The sequence below is a fragment of the Tachyglossus aculeatus genome, chromosome 7, assembly GCF_015852505.1.
Source record: "Tachyglossus aculeatus isolate mTacAcu1 chromosome 7, mTacAcu1.pri, whole genome shotgun sequence".
In the NCBI taxonomy this organism is placed as follows: domain Eukaryota; kingdom Metazoa; phylum Chordata; class Mammalia; order Monotremata; family Tachyglossidae; genus Tachyglossus; species Tachyglossus aculeatus.
Genome location: NC_052072.1, coordinates 48143071 through 48162153, shown reverse-complemented (window position 1 = coordinate 48162153; position 19083 = coordinate 48143071). Strand labels below are relative to the sequence as shown.

At 41.8% G+C, this 19083-nt stretch overlaps 1 protein-coding gene and 1 non-coding gene across 5 annotated transcripts in view; one reads left to right on the top strand and one right to left on the bottom strand.

The window, feature by feature from the left end:
- Positions 1-19083, bottom strand: part of ADARB1 (adenosine deaminase RNA specific B1) — a 219952-nt gene that overhangs the window by 95548 nt on the left and 105321 nt on the right. The window lies entirely within an intron of this gene.
- Positions 6912-7049, top strand: LOC119931045. The gene has a single exon (XR_005451913.1). It is a non-coding gene; the product is annotated as a small nucleolar RNA SNORA7 (small nucleolar RNA).

Here is a 19083-nt window from a genome sequence, read left to right as displayed (position 1 = left end):
ATCTATAGTTGGTTCCTCTTGGAAAACCGTATTGACAGTAATGGAACAAGTTGGGCAAGGGAGACTGGTGGAGAAATTGATCATAAATCTCCTCTAACACCTTTAAACCCAAAACCATGAGGCCTCCTTGTGCACAGAACTATACAACTGCCTCTAGGTTGACTGAAACTTTAGAATAACTTAAACGGGCTGGGAAGCGGGGAGGGTTCTAGACATAAGTTAAGACTGCTATGATAGTTGACTGTATTACATGTTTAAAATCTGGGTTTGGCCCAGCCATGCACTGTGGAAAAGTGCATTCCACCTAAAATGAATTTCTGATTAAAGAATGCTCACAGAATCCTTAGTATAAAGCAGATAGAGTAACAATAATAATAATAATAATGATGGCATTAATTAAGTGCTTACTAGGTGCAAAGCACTGTTTTAAGCGCTGGGGAGGTTACAAGGTGATCAGGTTGTCCCAAGGGAGGCTCACAGTCTTCATTCCCATTTTACAGATGAGGTAACTGAAGTGCAGAGAAGTTAAGTGACTTACCCAAAGTCACACAGCTGACAATTGGCGGAGCCGTGATTTGAACCCATGACCTCTGACTCCAGAGCCTGTGCTCTTTCCAATGAGCCACACTGCTACCCTTGAGTGGCTTATCATGGAGGTGATAGGATATGGAATTTGTTACTACTGGATGTTGAATGGGCCAAAACTATCAAGAGGTTTGGATGCATTCGTGGTCCATAATGGGTTATTAGAGAGAAAATTCTGATTCAGAGATAGAAGCAGTGTGGTCGCGGAAAGAGCACATGCCTGGGAGTCAGAGGACCTGGGTTCTAATTTTGGCTCCAGCATATGCATGCTGTGAGATCTTGGGAAGTCACTTAACTTCTCTGTGCCTCAGTTGCCTCATCTTTAAAATGGGGATTAAGACTGTGAGCCCTTTGTGGAACAGGGGCTGTGTCCAACCTTATTAACGTTTACCTACTCTGGTGCTTAGTACAATGCCTGGCACATAGTAAACACTTAAATACCATAAAAACACTTAAAAAACCCAAAAAACAAAAACAATAAAATGAAAAACCTGGGAGTGTTGGATTAAATTAGGATGATCACTGGTGGCCCTCACAGAAGGTAGTGGCAGTAGTAATAACAGAAGCATTTATTGAGTGCATCCTTGCTGTGGTGCACTGTGCTAGGGACTGTACTAGTAAAAAATAATTAATAATAATGGCATTTATTGAGCGCTTACTATGTGCAGAGCACTGTTCTAAGTGCTGGGGAGGTTACAAGGTGATCAGGTTGTCCCACGGGGGGGCTCACAGTCTAAATCCCCATTTTACAGATGAGGTAACTGAGGCACAGAGAAGTTAAGTGACTTGCCCAAAGTCATACAGCTGACAATTGGCGGATCCGGGATTTGAACCCATGACCTCTGACTCCAAAGCCCGTGCTCTTTCCACTGAGCCACGCTGCTTCTCTAAGCAACGACACATCCCCTGACCACAAAGTTTACCCTCTGAGGAAGACAAACAAAAATATTTTCAACTATAGACCTCAAAAAAAAATCAATAAATTGAGCAGATATCTTCCCATAAGAACTGTGCTGGAAACACAGGGCTCTATAACAAGGAATGAATTCCAAATCCCTTCTCCCTTTCCTGTGGGCCCTGGATATCTTGCTTAGCTACTAAATAGGACTGTTCGGTTTTGGTTGGAATTGAACAATTTCAGGTATTACAAAGTGTTTTGTTCATTTGTACTGATTTTTTGTAATTCAGAAAGGAAACTGTACTGCCTTGATTTTGGAACTGTAGGAAGAGAGATGGCTCCTGGAACCCCCATTCTATTTCAGAAAGTGGAAATCATGCATCCCTTCCTATACCAGGGCTAACCTATGGCTAGAGTATGAACTTTGGGGGCTGGACCCAATTTTTCCCTCATTTCTACCCCAGCACATATTTTAAAAATTCGAGTGAAACCTTAAAAACAACAACACACAAAGACTTGGTTTCTGCATGCAGAGATTCTTTAAACTCTGATTTTTCTATTGCTTGCAGTCTGTTCTCTGCCCTTCCCTCTTCACCCAAGGCAGCTCCACACTTTCTCTTCTTTCCCACCTATCCCCCTAATAATACTAATAATAACAACAATTATGGCCTTTCTTAAGCACTTGCTATGTGCCAGGCACTGTATTAAGCGGTGGGGTGGATACAAGCAAATTGGGTTGGACATAGTCCCTGTCCCACATGAGGCTTACAGTCTCGATCCCATTTTACAGATGAGGTAACTGAGGCATAGAGAAGTGAAGTGACTTGCCCAAGCCAGAAATTATATTCTGATTTTCAATGTATGCTACTGAAATGAACCATAATTTTGAATTAATTGTATATCACTTCCTCATATGTCCCAAATTCACAAACATCAGAACTGACTAAAGAGGTGATTTTGAGGCAAATATTCACATATAATTGACTAAAATGACCTTTGAATTTTTTTTGTACACCTCTATTTTTCTGTAAAGAAGCGTGATTTCAGAGAAGTGTAAAAATGTTTTAAATGAATTTCTGCTACAGTGAAAACCACAATTTCAGGAAAACCCCTGTACCCTGACACTGACAGCAACAATGAAGCCCTTCAAACAAAGACAATATCAAAAGCACACCTAAGGTCACAGAGCTACCAAAGAACGATACTAAGGGGTCCAAAAGGTAAATCTCACAAAAATGTGGGGCAGAGGAAAATCCATTTTAAAAACATACTTTTATTTTCAGTTTTCAACCATGTCTTTTCATCCCTGTTATGAAATACTAAAACGGTTCTTGCACATCACGCTCAATTACTCAAGAAGAATTGGGATTGATGTCTTTCTCCTGACACAAAGAGAAAAGGGTCCTGACGCTTAACCAGGCATCTTTTGAAACAAAACAAAGTGAGGAGGGGAAAAAAGAGGATGATGCGACAGAGAAAAAGAGGCTTTTATACAGGTCGGCATTCAGTGAGCTGTTGCAATAATGGAACTCATTTACTCGGCTATTCAAGGACATTTAGTGTCTGCTATTTTGTCTCATTTTCTCAAGCTGCAATAAAATGTTTTTGACAGTTCTAATGTGAGTTCTACTCCGCTAGTGTCTCTGTGTCCATGTAACATATTATTCTAATTCCACTCTCTAACCTGAGCTGACGGGGATGGGTTGGATTCAGCAAATCCTGGAGGATTCTATATTGGGGGAGCGAGAGGGGACAGGAAAACATACAATGACAATAACTTTCTGTATCAGACAAGAATAATAATTATTTATTTCCTCCCTCAGCAAATACTGGAGATATTTGGCTTCATACACTAAGGGCTGTTCGTTACGAACAGGGAACGTATCTGTTAATCCCACTGTAGTGTACTTTCCCAAGAGAGCGTTCTGCAAATAATAAAGCACTAAATAACTACCACTGATCGATGGGATGCTGTCAATCGTTTGAAAATTAGAAAAGAAAATTTAATTGGAATACTGAAGAATTACTACTACTACTAATACTAAAGTAGTAAACACTCCAAATGTTTGAGAACGAGTGTAATGGTGACTAGATAACCAAAGATCTTTCCACTCTGCTGTTTAATTTGGAAACTATGAAAGGGTGAGAATGCCAGTCAATTGGTCTCGCTTTTGAGAGCCCACAACTTTTTTTATATCTGATTTTTGAACACGGCAGAAAACTAGAAATAACAGCTTCAAATTAATCCTCAAAAAAGGAATAAACTATCTTTTCACATTTCACTTATACGTTTTCAAGAAAAGGTATACTAATGGTTTTTAGACTGCACATTAACCAAGAATTCAATGGCAACATCCAATAGCCCTCCCAAAATCACCTGAAAAAAGATCATAACATCATATCATATTAGTATCCAAAATACCACTGCTCATTATCCTTCATTATTGAATGGCTATAATATTATGTGTGTGTATATATATATATATATATATATATATATATATATATATCTTGATGGTGACAATGAAAAGACTAGATGATTCTTCATGGACTGGTCAATTGATTCAACTAGGCAACTAAAGGTGAGTATGTGCAGGGAAAAAATTAATTCAATAATATTTTAAATTGAGCAATATATTAATGAACTGTCTGAGGTATCGGGAGCCACAGGAATAAGCAAAAGAAACTAGCCAAAGATCAACCAACGGAGGGGAAAAGGGAATGAGGGAGACAGAACCGGTTGAGAGAGAACGGGTTATTCATTTATTCAATCAATCGTATTTATTGAGCGCTTACTGTGTGCAGAGCACTGGACTAAGCATTATGAGGCAGACCTGAGCTGCCAATCTGGCAGGGAAGCCAAACACAAAGGACTTTACTGCCACTGCAACCTCCAGGCCCTACCGTCTTCTTGCAGCTGAGAAAGGTTGGTGGGGAGGCACAGGGTTAAACTCGGATATAGCGCATTGTGTGATGGAAGAGGGCTGGGAGCATGAGGGAGAAAGTTGAGGCTCTCTGTTACCCTGGCTTTCTGCTGCTCAGTCTCCCTTAATAATAAAAATAATAGTAATAATCATCATGGCATTTGTTAGGCACTTACTATGTGCCAGGCACTGTACTAAGCACTGGGGTAGATACAAGAAAATTGGGTTGGACACAGTCCCTGTCCCACACAGGGCTCACGTTCTCAATCCCCACTTTACAGATGAGGGAACTGAGGCACAGAGAAGTGAAGTGACTTGCCCAAGGTCACCCAGCAGACAAGCGGTGGAGCTGGGATTAGAACCCACTCTGCTTCTGATCCCTTCATCCTGTCCCGGACTGTGCTCTAGACTGTAAGCTTGCTGTGGGCAGGGTACCTGACCAACTCTGTTACACTGTACTCTCCTAAGCGCTTAGTACAGTACTCTGCACCCAGTAAACGTTCAGTAAGTCTGATTGACTGGTCCTCCAATTCCACAGTCCCTGAAGTCAGGGAAAGCTGGGCATGGAAGAGGCTAGAAAGATGGAAGGGGCAGCAGCAGCAGCAGCAAAGCTCACATGTTGGAGCTATAGAATAAAAATATAAATCTTACAAAACTAGGTAGAGAAGATGAGTGTGGGGAATCCAGGGAGGTGGCAGGTGAGTATGACATAAGGAAAGGAAGCAGGAGTAGAGGTTAGGAAAGGGGTTTCGTACAAAACCTCTGAGGGCCCCGGAGCAGAGAATTTCACTCTGGATTCCAGTAGTTTAAAGATTTGGTTGTGTGGGAAAGAGTGAATACTGAAGATGTTTTGGTAGAAGGGAAGGAATTGGTTCATTCCAATCAGCAATGGGCAGCTGAAAAGAGTGAGATGTCAATCACTGAGGTTTCATGCATGGAGTGAGCTGTGTGATGATTATCAGAAGTGTGCTATATATTGTAAATGTTGTCTTTCTAGAGAGCAAAAAACACTTTTACTGGCTTTCTTCTAAAGCGGTCTAAATTTCGTGAAGTTATTTATGTGAGGGAAAAACTCTTACAATAGTAAAACATTATAGAACTTACATTGTTCAAAAGTAATAGTTGTTACTGTTAAGGCAGGTATCTTCCAAGGTCACCAAGACATTTTAAAAAATAATATCCAAGGGCAATTGTTCTTCCCCCTTTTTAAAGGCATAAAGAGGGTTAATGACTTGCCAGAGGGCAATTTCTCAATTACACAACTATTCATAGGTCCACAATCTCCAGCAGGCTCAGCCTTCCCCAAGCCTGGAAAATGCCAGCTTTCAAAAATTCATTCATGTCAAAGGCAATGCATATAATTTTGTGACTCTCCATACCTCCAATTCTGTTTGACCTGATAGAAAAGTGTGCTGACTGCAGAACAGACTAAATGGTACAGACAAAAGCCAAATAGAGTATAGCTTTACTCAGTTATGCTATTTAAAGCACAAATTTTATAGATTTTCTGAATTCTTGCCAAACTCAAGATAATTAGACCCTTAAAGATATCCCTTTCTAGAATAATGACTCCATATTCTATACTATCAACTGACCTTCCAGTTTGCACACCTCTGGCGAATGATGTTTTAAACAACAGCTGGACTACCAACAGGAAATAGGATAATAAATTATGGACTCAAAGTTCAATTTGTTAAAACTAACCATGTAATGCAAATGGGTAGATGTGATCAAACTCAGCATATTCCCTCTAGGTAGAAAATTTACAGTACCCAAATGACTAACTTTGAATAAAATGCCATCTTTCGCATAATGGAAATCTGCTAATAGGTTAGTGTTTTATTTGCCGGGTCATAACTCTGAAGACAGCTGTGAGAAATGTCTGCAGAATTATTAAGGCAGGTGAGCTTTTTTCCACTTTAGCAAAATGGAAGCTTTATGGAAAAATGATCCCAATAAATGAGAACCCTACGCAACTAAATATTAAGCACAGACATGTCCCATTTTATTTTATTCAGATTTCTCTTTTCCATTAACCAAGGTAATAATAACCATCTCCGGCTTGAATTAAAGAACGATACCTCACGAAAGCGGTTTGTGTGGAGAGAAAACTGGTCAGCATAAATAGGTTCAGAAATCTAAGAAAAGCACTATTTAAATAGATAGCTATATTCAAATGAAGCGTCATAAGAGGGAATAATGGAAGCAGGATACAGTTAATAAAAGTCAGAATGAATGTAACCTAAAAAGAATAGGTCAAATAAAGCAATGGCTTATTTCCCAATAGGCCATTAGGTTTCAATTTTGAGTTGCAAACAGGAAGGTGATAGAAGCAGCAGAGAAGCAGTGTTGGCTTAGTGGAAAAGAGCATGGGCTTGAGAGTTAAAAGTAATGGGTTCTAATACCGGCTCCGCCACTATGTCAGCTCTGTGACTTTGGGCAAGTCACTTAACTTCTCTGTGCCTCAGTTTTACCTCATCTGTAAAACCTTTTCACCTTGTATCACTGTCTCAGGATCATACCTGGAGAGTTTCCAGTATTTTACTAGTCTTGGCTATGAGATGGAGAGTCAAGCAGAGGTATACCCATTCCATTCCTAGTTTGGACAGTGGCTAGCGAGTGGAAGGCAATCTGCTACAAGTCAAAACTCACCTGTGCCGGGCAGCAGCAGCATGGGGGAGAGTCAAGGGTGAATACTCAAGTTTACTGCGTGGAAGAAGGCAGTGATAAATCACATCTGTATTTTTAACAAGAAAGCTCTATGGATACACTAGCAGAACAACTGCAGATGGAGGTGGGGCATCCTGGGAGAGCTGTGTCCACGGAGTCGCTATGGGTTGGAAATGAATCGACAGCATGAGACGACAATTATACCATGTGCAGCTCTATAAACTTTCACAAATAACTAACTCCCCTCAGGCAGGTGGAACTGAGAACATCAAAGAGACTCTAAGGTCTGTTGCTTTGGATGAGAGATACTTTTAATGGTATTTATTAAGCACTTACTATGTGCCAGGTACTGTACTAAGTGCTGGAGTAAGTACTCTTCCCACACCTTCCCGTCCCACAGCACTTGTGTATACGTGTATTTACCTATAATTCTATTTATTTATATTGATGCCTGTTTACTTCTTTTGATGTCTGTCTCCCCCATTGTATACTGTAAACCCAGTGTGGGCAGGGATTGTCTCTACTGCTGAATTGTACCTTCTAAACACTTAGTACAGTGCTCTGCACACAGTAGCACTCAATAAATACGACTGAATGAATGAAATAATAGGACAGAGACAGTCCCTGTCCCACGAGAGCCTCACAATCTAAGTTAGAGGGAGGAGGATTTAATTCCCATTTTACAGATGAGGTAACTGAGGCACAGAAGATAAATGAGATGCCCAAGGTCATACAGTAGACAAGTGGTGGAGCTGGGAATAGAACCCAGACCCTCTAACTCCCAAGCCTGTGCCCTTTCCACTGTTCCAAGCCACACTGTTTCAGTAAAAAGTTTGATTAGGAAGATGCTCAAACGGTGCTTCAATTTGCTGAAGCTATTAAAGCATGTATATGGAATTCACTGCTACCACAGCAAATGTGGGCAAATTCATTTGCAAAGCACTGAAAAGCATATATGATTCTAAGTTGTCATTCAAGCTCAGTGGAGAAGAGGTTATCGTTTTGTCTAATTCTCCCCAACAGGCAATTCACCCCACTTGTAGCTGCAGAGAGGACTACAGATTTCCAACACTGCGTCCTTGATGTTAAGAGTAAAATGATTTTGTGGTTCCTTCAACTGGAGAAATTCTGTCTGGGTCTGAGCCATCTCTGATCACGTGCACACCCCTATCGGTAGGGTACTCAGAGTCAGGATTGAGATACAGCCCGTTGTTGTTTTGGGATATTTGGGGACTACACGGACTTGAGGTTTTTTCCCCCACCTCCCTTGAGAACCAGTCCTTGATCAAGGTTTGTGTCCATTCAACCAACCGGAGCATCGAGACTGGTATTTTATGGATGGACACATATGAAAATAGAACAATGATACTGTATATCTGAATTTAACCAACTTAAACCCTGTCCCACATAATGTTCTCAAACCCAGTTTGAATATCGAGCCAGAAGCACAGTAGCTGGGGAAATGACAGGGGAAGAGGAGTCATATACCATGAATACAAGATCATTCTAAATGCTATTTATTTTTAGAAATGCATTATGTATATCTAAATTATTTTTATCACTATAATGTAACTTTTCCATACACTATAATTTTCAAAATCCACTTATTTTTCCTGTCGCTCAGGTTTTTTCTCTATTCTAGAGGAACAGCAAAAATTCCTTAACATGTTTCAAGGACAAATCCCGCTGTATGTTTAACTTGACAGCTTCCTAAATTTCCTTTACAATACAAAGATCAGAGAGCTGTTTTGCATAATTACACTGGCACTTCAAAAATATTAATGAGTTAATAATAATACTGTTTTAATGCACAACACAATGGCCAGCTATCATCACAATAGTTCCATATTTGTCTTCAGGGTTGAATTAAATAGTAATTTCAACTATTAGGACTGAATGCAAAGCAACACTTTGTCACTGTGCAATTAGAATCCTCGAGATACCATTCCTAAAGCTTATTCAAAAACCAGGTACCTAGCAAGACAAACTGCAGATGTTATCAACAGGAAAACGATTACAGTGGGAGTGGAACGTTTTTACGCATCTCCTACCTAGATCAAAATACACACTTTCACTGTGTCAGCTGAACAGGTGATCACAGGTCTTGCATTTCCTTTCCCTGAAGGTTGGTAAATTACCCTGAGAACTGCTCAACCCAACACCTCTTCCTAAAACTTAGATCCTGGTATAATTTCAAGCCTAGACATCAGTGACCATGTTCCTGTCTGAAAAGAAGAAACAGGGTGGTGGCAAATTGATAGTAAAAGGATCCTGCCAAGTTGAAGTCAACAATTTCAGTAACATGCATTTTTAAAATTCTAACTTTGTATTAAATATAATTTGTATTGAAAGGCAACACAAGTGGAGATTGTGGCTACCTAATATCAATCAATCAATGGTATTTACTGAGTGCTTAATATGTGTGGAGCACTGTATTAAGTGCTTGGAAGAGCCTTTTACAACAGAATTAGCAGGCATGTTCCCTGCCCATAATGACTTAACAGTCTAGGGGGAAGAGAGACATCAATATAAATAATGTATAATATTTAAAGATATGTACATAAGTGCTGTGGGGCTGGGGATGGTGTGAATATCAAATGTCAAAAGGTCACACATCCAAGTGCATGGACGACACAGAAAGCAGAGCAAGCTGGGGAAAAGACGGTTTATTCGAGGAAGGCCTCCTGTAGGAGATGTTACCTTAAAAGATGCTAACTTAATATTTGAGATGATGACACAGATTATTGTGAAGTAACCTCTTTCCTTCCTTTCCTTATCACTGTCAGAAATACCCTTTCCCTGCCTTCTTATGTAACCTTGGGCTCATCTTTCTTCTGAAAATAAAGAATGTTATCCAACAACTCAATTTCTCAAAAATTCCACCCTTTCTTTTCCATACCTGCTATTATAAACCTCACTCATCAAGTGATTTTTTTTTAGTATCCCATCTTCTCGTTGGGGTTCCTGATTCACCTCAAGGTTCACAAAGCCATCTGCCAAAATCATATTCTTTTCCTGATGCCATGACTGTCGGATTGAGGAGCACTGCACTACAGCAATCAATCTCTGGTCAGAGCTGTGATTTCAAAACAATCAATCAGCCTTCCTGTTGGAGCCTGACAAGGAAGTTGCGAGGAAGGAAAGGAGAAGGTTTATTTCCCATTAGGCAAGGGTTCTGTTTTGCCACATTTCATAGGGGCTGTTCTGGGCGAAGCCTAGATCCCAGAATTCTCTTGAATTCTGGATATCAGGCCCATAAGAGACCACAATTCTCCCTACCTTCAAAGCCCCACTAAAAGCCATATCTCATCCAAGAGGCCAACTCTGACATTTCCCCACCCTATCTGCCCTCACTTCTGCGCTATATATGCACTTGCATCAGTACCCCTTAAGCACGTTGCTACTCGCCCCAAAGGCCAGAACACTTGTGTACATACTCTGCCATTTCCCCTATCTGTAATATATTTTCAAGTCCATTTCCCCAACCTGACTGTAAGCTCCTTGAGAGCAGAGATTGTGTCTACCAACTCAACTCTGCACACACTAAGTGCTCAATAAATACCACTGCCTCAGTACCATGTTCTGCACACAGAAAGCATTCAATAAATGTGACTGATAGATTAACCTTGAAGAGATAGATTCAAAATCTAAGGCTGTTTGAAGCTCTCTGACCCTGAAACTGACAGCGGAGGGCTGCTTTGTTCTGTCATGAATCATCAATCCTTGTGGGAAAGATGGAGGCAAGGGGCTGGCTTTCTGGTTTATGGTTTATTTATATTTTCTGATGAAGTTTAAATTCTAGCTTTACCTTTCACATCCCTTCTTCAAGTGAAATATTTAGAGAAAAAATATTATTGCTGACAACTGCTGTGTCTGGAAATTCTGTATCAGACATGGTCAATCCAAACTGTGTTGCTTTTCAAAACGTTTATGCAAAGTTCTCCTCTAAGTCTTGATCAGGTTCTCTAAACTCTTACTTCTTCTGACTGTCTTGTTTGGTGGTGGAGATGTTCCTCATTCTAAATTAATTTAGCAAGATGGTCCCAACTCAGAAAACTAACAATGACCTTATTCCCTCTTATTATGGCTGTCAATTTTCATAATTTCTCATTCTTAACTTCAAGGTCTTCACTTGTGACACTGACACTGCTCCTCTCATTTCCTTATGTGCACCTTTCATCCCCTCCTTGCAATGCTATTTCCAATCATCCGTTCTTTTTTCCGCAGACTGACAGCTGATAATTCAAGGATGAAAGGGAAGGGGAAGATGGCGTTTAAACCCAAGGTAAACTTTGTAACATTTTCTTAAAGACGGTGCCGCTTAGAATACCAGCATCAAAATTCCACAGCACTAGGTGAAAAGAGCTCTATAAAAAAAGCAATATAATAGGGAATTGCTACTCTACAGATGGTGATTGTACCAACAAGCTATTTTACCTTGTTAAGGGGCTGGGATGGGGGAAGAACAAAGGGAGCAAGTCAGAGTGATGCAGAAGGGAATGGGAGAAAAGGAAGGTCACAGGGGGCCTCATCTGGGAAGTCCTTTTGGAGGAGATGTGCCTTCACTAAGGCTTTGAAGAGGGGAAGAGTAATTGGTTGTCGGATTTGAGGAGGGAGGGCGTTTCAAGCCAGAGGCAGGATGTGGACCAGGGGTTGGCAGCAAGACAGAGGCACAGTAAGGAGGTTAACAGTAAAGGAGTGAAGTGTGTGGGCTGGGTTGTAGACGAGAGTAGCGAGGTAAAGTAGGAGGAGACAAGGTGGTGGAGTGCTTTAAAACGAGAGCAATCAATCAATCTACCATATTGATGAGTGCTTACTGAATGCAGAGAACTGTATAAGCTCTTGGGAAAGTACAATATAACAAGAGTTGGAGGACTCTTCCCTGCCCACAATGAACTTAGAGTTTAGAGGGGGAGATAGTCATGAATATAAATCAATTACATATACGTACATTAGTACCATGGGGCTGAAGGATAGGGTCAAAAAAAAAAAAAGAGGGAGAAAATTCAAGTGCAAGGGCAACCCGGAAGGGAGAGGGAGAAGAGGAAATGAAGCCGTAGGGAACGCCTCTTGGAGGAAATGAGTCTTCAGTAAGGTGGGGGTGGAGATTTATTTAAAAAAAAAAATTCAAGGGCTTAGGTAGGCAACAGGTGGTACCAAGGGTTTATCAGAGGCAGAAAGCAACACACACCAAGCTGTCGAGGACTTCTCACCCTGACAACCTCCCAAAAGTCAGGTTTGGAAGGCCCCAGCCCCAAGCCTCAGTAAGCCCACTTATTTTGAGCTTGATCTGCTCTATGATTTTGACATTGTGTCATTAGAAATGAGTTCTTTTAATAAGTGTGGAATTGAAGTCTCTCACAAAAGGCCCTGAAAAAAGGTTCAAATCTTGAATCATTATCCAGGAGAGCATTGTCATTAGTGGAAAAACAAATAATAAAAAAAAAAACAACCACCAAAAAACCCCACAAAGTTCTTGCTTTGAATCCCCACGGGGATCCATTGAACCCACTGGCCAGATATTAGTTTGTAGTTCAAAATCTAAATGCATGAAAAATAAATAGTCAGTGGCTTCCTTTAGCATACCTGCTGGAGTGCCTTAACGGGTAAACTGTTTCCTGTCCCCTAGATGAGATTACGTTTTTATTTTATCTTTTTTTTTGAGAATCATGGGAAGCACTATGGCCTAGTGGAAAGAGGAAAGAGGAAAGTGGCCTGAGAGTCAGAAGGAACTGGGTCTAACCTGACCCCGTCACTTTTCTATTGTGTGAACCTGGGCAAGTCACTTCACTTCTCTGTGACTCAATTCCCTCCTTTGAGAAATCGGGATTAAGATTGCGAGCCCCATGTGGGACAGGGACCAAGACCAACCCGATTATTCTGTATCTACCCCAATGCTTACAACAATGCTCGGCAGCTAGTAAGCACTTAACAAATACCACAATTATTAGTATAAATAAACTTTTCCAGAGAGTCAAGGCTCAGTCTTCATCAACTACAAGAGAACATCACCTCATGGGACTGTGGCACTTCACTCCAACTGTTATTTACTCATAAAAGGTTGAGTCTTACAGTGAGGGGAAAAGTCCAGTCTTCAGCCTGATTATGTAATTTATCTCTCTCAAGGAATTGTACACTTTTTCTAAAACAATTACACTCAATTCTGTGGTAACGAATTAGAAGGCGGATAGGGTCTCAGAGGGCGTTCTGTCAACGTGGGCCCGTTCAGACGCATCCTGTGGCGGGTTACAGAAGGAACTGACTGTGCAGTACCAGAACGGCTGGGTAGTCCAACACAAGTTTCAGATTCATTCATTCATTCATTCAATCGTATTTATTGAGCGCTTACTGTGTGCAGAGCACTGTACTAAGCGCTTGGGAAGTACAAGTTGGCAACATATAGAGACGATCCCTACCCAACAGCGGGCTCACAGTCTAGAAGGGGGAGACAGACAACAAAACATATTAACAAAATAAAATAAATAGAATAAATATGTACAAGTAAAATAAATAAATAGAGAATAAATATGTACAAACATATATACAGGTGCTGTGGGGAGGGGAAGGAGGTAAGGTGGGGGGATGGGGAGGGGGAGGAGGGGGAGAGGAAGAAGGAGCTCAGTGTGGGGGAGAGGAAGGAGGGGGCTCAGTCTGGAGGCAACTACCACAGAACAGCATGGCCTAATGCTGCATGAGCTTGGGAGTCAGAAGACCTGAGTTCTAATTCTGGCTCTGCCACTTTTCTGCAGAGTGACCTTGGGTAGGTCACTTCACTTCTCTGTGCCTCGGGTACTTCACCTGTATAAAGGGGATTAAGACTGTGAGCCTTATGTGGGACATGGACTGTGTCCAAATCAATTATCTTGTATCTACCCCAGTGCTTAGGAGAGTGCCTGGCACAGAGTAAGCACTTAAATACCTTTTCAAAAAATAAAAATTTAAAAAAGAGGCAACCCTCACAACCTAAAAGAGTTGGGTATATTCTTTTATCTTCCTGTTCTCTCTTCTATTTAGACTGTGAACCCAATGAGGGAATGGAATTGTGTTTGACACAATTACCTTATACCTATCTCAGCACGCTTTTGATCTCGGTCTCTCTCTCTCGCCATGCTGATCCTCGAACCCGTCCCTGGATGACAGGTGACAACTAGTGGATTGAGAGCGGACCTGGGAGTAAGAATGACTGGGCTCTAATCTGAGCTCTGCCACTTGTCTGCTGTATGACCTTGGGCAAGTCACTTAACTTGTCTGTGCCTCAGTTCCTTCATCTGTAAAATGGGGATTGAGACTGTGAGCCCTAAGTGGGACAGAGACTGTGTCCAATCCGATTATCTTGTATATACCCCAGTGCTTAGAACAGTGATTGGCACTTAAGCACGTAACAAACACCTCAGTTATTACTAAGCGTGGCTCAGTGGAAAGACCACGGGCTTGGGTGTCAGAGGTCAGGGGTTCTAATCCTGCTCCGCCAATTGTCAGCTGTGTGACTTTGGGCAAATCACTTAACTTCTCTGTGCCTCAGTTACCTCATCTGTAAAATGGGGATGAAGACTGTGAGCCCCACATGGGACAACCTGATCACCTTGTATCCCCCCCATGCTTAGAATAGTGCTTTGCACATAGTTAGCGCTTAACAAATACCATCATTATTATTAGTACAGTGCATGGCACATTGTAAGCACTTAGCAAATAACTAATTGTCTTTATTATTTCCTCACTGGCTTCAGGCTTGACAGGGTGGCATCTTCCCTCCTCCCCCATCAGAGCTTTAGGGTCTACATGCAGCACCTTTCCCATTATCCCCCGGTCTCCCCACACTTAGGAGATGAGCAGGCCAAAGCCTGTCTCCCCAACTGTCACAAGTGAGCCTGCTGGGGCAAGAGTGACCCTGCCCAGAGCCAAGCCCATTCCCCCTTCAATAGCAATAAACTGCTGCTTTTGTGGCTTTAGGTTTTCCTGCCCCATTATTTCTTTCCCTATGTGTCCACTATATGAGTTTGTGAGAGCCCCTGCGGAGGGGTCAGGCTGGCTGCTTGACGGAAATAATATTCTTGGACCTGTCCCCAGGGCTTGGTATAGTGCTTTTCATGAGGTAAGTGATTAACAAATGTCAGAAATAATAACAACCTGTGATCAGGGTAGTGGCAAACTACTTTGGCAGCTCCAACTCCTACTGAGCTTTTTCTAAAGAGGCAACATTTAGGATTCTCTAAAGAATAGACAGTATGTAAAATAACAGGAACAAAATCTCCTGAATACAACCATTACAAAACACAGGCAAAAGAATGTCTGTTATTATGACCTTTGGTCACCATTGTTGCTATTAAAGGTTATGTCAGGTACTAAGACCCCAACTACACAAGCCAAATGAAGAGAAAAAGAGAAAAGTTGTGTGTGCCTTAATTTTCTGGTCTCTTCAGTCAAAATCAGGTTTTTTTTGGTGCCAACTGTCTACAAAATGGTCTTAATTTTCAACTCAGTTTGCTGCTGAATATCTGGTTTAAGCTTGCTTCATGTTTCTGATTACCTTGGTGAAATAATACTACTCGTTGTACTGATTACTTTTAAATTTGAAAAAGATTCCTGTGCTTTCTGAATTTCAAATAAAAGGCTTATTTACTTATTAAAGTTTACAACTGTACTACAGCATGGGTTATATTCCAGTTCAAAAATTAGAGCTACTTATATTAGCAAAAACTAGTCCCCATGTATGTACAATCTGTTCTCACTTAAACAGCTTAGAGGCAGTTTCTCAACATCTCTGTTTTACATATGGGAGGCAGAAGTTTAGTGATAGTACTAACTGAGCACTTACTGGGGGCAGAGCACTATATTATGTGGTTGGGAGAGTACAATATAACAGAATTAGCAGACATGTTTCCCCCCCATAGGAGCAATCAATCCAGCAGTGGTATTTATTGAGCTCTCACTGTGTGCAGAGCATTGGACCAAGTGATTGGTAGAGTAAAATACAACAGAGTTGGCAGATACGTTCCCTGCCCAAAACAAGCTTACAGTCTAGAGAGGGAGAAGACACTAATTTTGTCTTGTCTTATGCCGTCAAGTCATTTTTGACCCACATAGACACCACAGACACATCTCTCCCAGAAGGCCCCGCTCTCCATATGCCATCATTCTGGTAGTATATCCAGAACGCCCCGCTCTCCATTTGCAACCATGCTGGTAGTGTATCCATAGTGTTTTCTTGGTAAAAATATGGAAGGGGTTTACCACTGCCTCCTTCTGCGCATTAAACTCGAGTCTCTGCCTTCGAATCTCTCCCGTGCCGCTGCTGCCCAGCACGGGTGGCTTTTGACTTGTAGCGGATTGCCTTCCACTCGCTAGCAATGGCCAAGCTGGGAATGGAATGGGCATTCCTCTGCTTGACTCTCCCTCCCGTAGCCGAGACTGGTAAAGTACTGGAAACTCTCCAGGTGTGACCCTGAGTGGGGAGTCGCTAATCAGCCAGTGTTAAAAAGAGCAACCAAACGTTTGATTCCTAACTCGGAAGAATCCCCGCTCTTTACTTGAACTTAAATGTGCACCAGGCAATCTCTCTTTGAGCAATCTGACATTTGTGGGGGCTCCCCTGCCCCAACCAGTGAGGACGAGTATTTCTGGAGCCACTTCCAACCAGTCATGTCTCAGAGGCCACTCCTGGGACCCTAACATTCTGGCTGATGGCAGTTTAAGCTTTTGTAATTGTGGCCCCCTTCGCTGAAAGCCTCGATTGCCTTAGGATCAAGACTCTGTCTGACCTACCCCAGTGCTTAGCACATAATAAAGGCTTAATAAATGTCTAAATCAATCAAGTAGAATTAGAGGCCCAGCACAGACTGCCTAACAAGTCTGGTCATTAGTTATCAGTTGTAGTCTCCCAAGCACTTAGTACAGTGCTTTGCACATAGTAAGTACTCAATAAATATGACTGAATGAGTGAATGAATGAAGCAGATGCCAGTGTCCATAGGGGAAGTAAAGCCCTCCAAAAATCCCATTTTTGTTTTTTTATGGTCTTTGCTAAGTGCTTACTACTAAGCATTTCTCCGCTGACAGGCCTTCCTCAATTAACTCCCAACACTTTAGGTCACTCATTATTTTTACATTTTCCCTGTCCTTGGCACTTGTGTGTATGTATATTCAATTAATCAGCTATGTAATTCCATCTCATTGATACTACCTCTTGTATGATTTTCTCCCTCCTGATTCCACTGTTCAGAAATAATTTATGTCTACCTGCCTCCCTCATTACATTATAAATCCTTAAAGGCTAGAGGCCATGTCTTTGGCTTCCCACACACTCTCCCAAGTACTTATCACAAGGCCTTACACCCAGTAGACGGTCAAGAAATACCACTGACTGACTGTTCAAAGGAGGTTTGCTTAATCACAATCTAATGCTTTTCAGCCTGAGCTGAACTGCTACTGAAATGGACTAGTAGCAGTTCCCTTATCTACTGGTTAAAAGAGGTAAATTTCTTGATTGATTGATCATTAATCATTAATTAAGAAGCAGCATGGCCTAGTGATTTTGATCATTAATTGTTAATCATTAATCGAGAAGCAGCATGGCCTAGTGATAGAGCATGTGTCATATGTCTGCTGTGTGATCTCAGGCAAGTCACTTCTACGTGCCTCAGTTACCTCACCTGTAAAATGAGGATTAAAACTGTGAGCCCCATATGGGACAGAGACTTTGTCCAACCTGATTAGCTTGATTCTACCACAGCACTTAGTACAGTGCCTGACACATGGTAAGCACTTAAATATTATGAAAAATTAACAAGTAAATTATGCAATTTTTAAAAAAATTCATATTTAATTTGCCTTATTTATACTCAATCAATATCTTTTCCAGGCAAGAAAACTTCTGTTGCTTAGTGCTTAGGACTTTGCCCCTCTTCACGCAAAGACTGGTACAACTGACCAAACAGCATTAGCTCCTGCCAGGGCTGAATAATAATTCATATTTAAAGATGATCAATCTTAATTAAGTATCAGTTTATTTAAAAAGAAATTTACCACCACAGGAATTAGCCAAGTTAGGCCAAGAGATCTTGAGTATGTTTAAGATATTAGCCTTAATAAGATACATTAAGTGATGATAACAGCCTTATAATAAATATTTGGTCCACTTCTACAGCATTTCAAATCTATTAGCAATTATTTAGGTCTGCTCTAGAATTCAGGCTCACAACTCTTAGCAGAGGTTGCTTTGCACTGACTAACAAATCTACTTGCAATTTAATCTTTGCACTGAGGAGCTCCTGGTCGCTGACCAAATATCATTAGTTTGACGCAGCCCTGCTGTTGGTCCAGGGGATAAGCACCATTGTGGTATTCGAGAGACTTGTGCTCTAGTTCCGGTTCTTCCTCCTAGGGTAGGGACATCAGAGGGGAAGGTTTCCGAGGAAAAAAGCAACTAAGGCAATCTGTGAGATGTACAGGTTCAGCAGGAACCCTGAAACCTGGGACTGACATGGCCAACAAAAGCGGAAATCCACTGCTTCCCCGGGGTGGCGCTGGGCTATGTAGTCACTTTGGCTATGAAAGGGTTCGGCACGTAAAAACCTTTCACCTGACTGGCCTCTGTAGCAAGCTGTACTCATGGCCGCCTACTCGCTCGCTGCACTCCTGAGCCCAGCGGGCAAAGGCCTGGCCGGGATGAGGGAGGGCAACCCACCCCGCACCCTCTGCTCCTCCGCCGCTAATCTCCTCACCGTACCTCGTTCTCGCCTGTCCTGCCATCGACCCCCGGCCCACGTCATCCCCCGGGCCTGGAATGCCCTCCCTCTGCCCATCTGCCAAGCTAGCTCTCTTCCTCCCTTCAAGGCCCTATTGAGAGCTCACCTCCTCCAGGAGGCCTTCCCAGACTGAGCCCCTTCCTTCCTCTCTCCCTCGTCCCCCTCTCCATCCCCCTTCTTACCTCCTTCCCTTCCCCACAGCACCTGTATATATGTATATATGTTTGTACATATTTATTACTCTATTTATTTATTTATTTTAC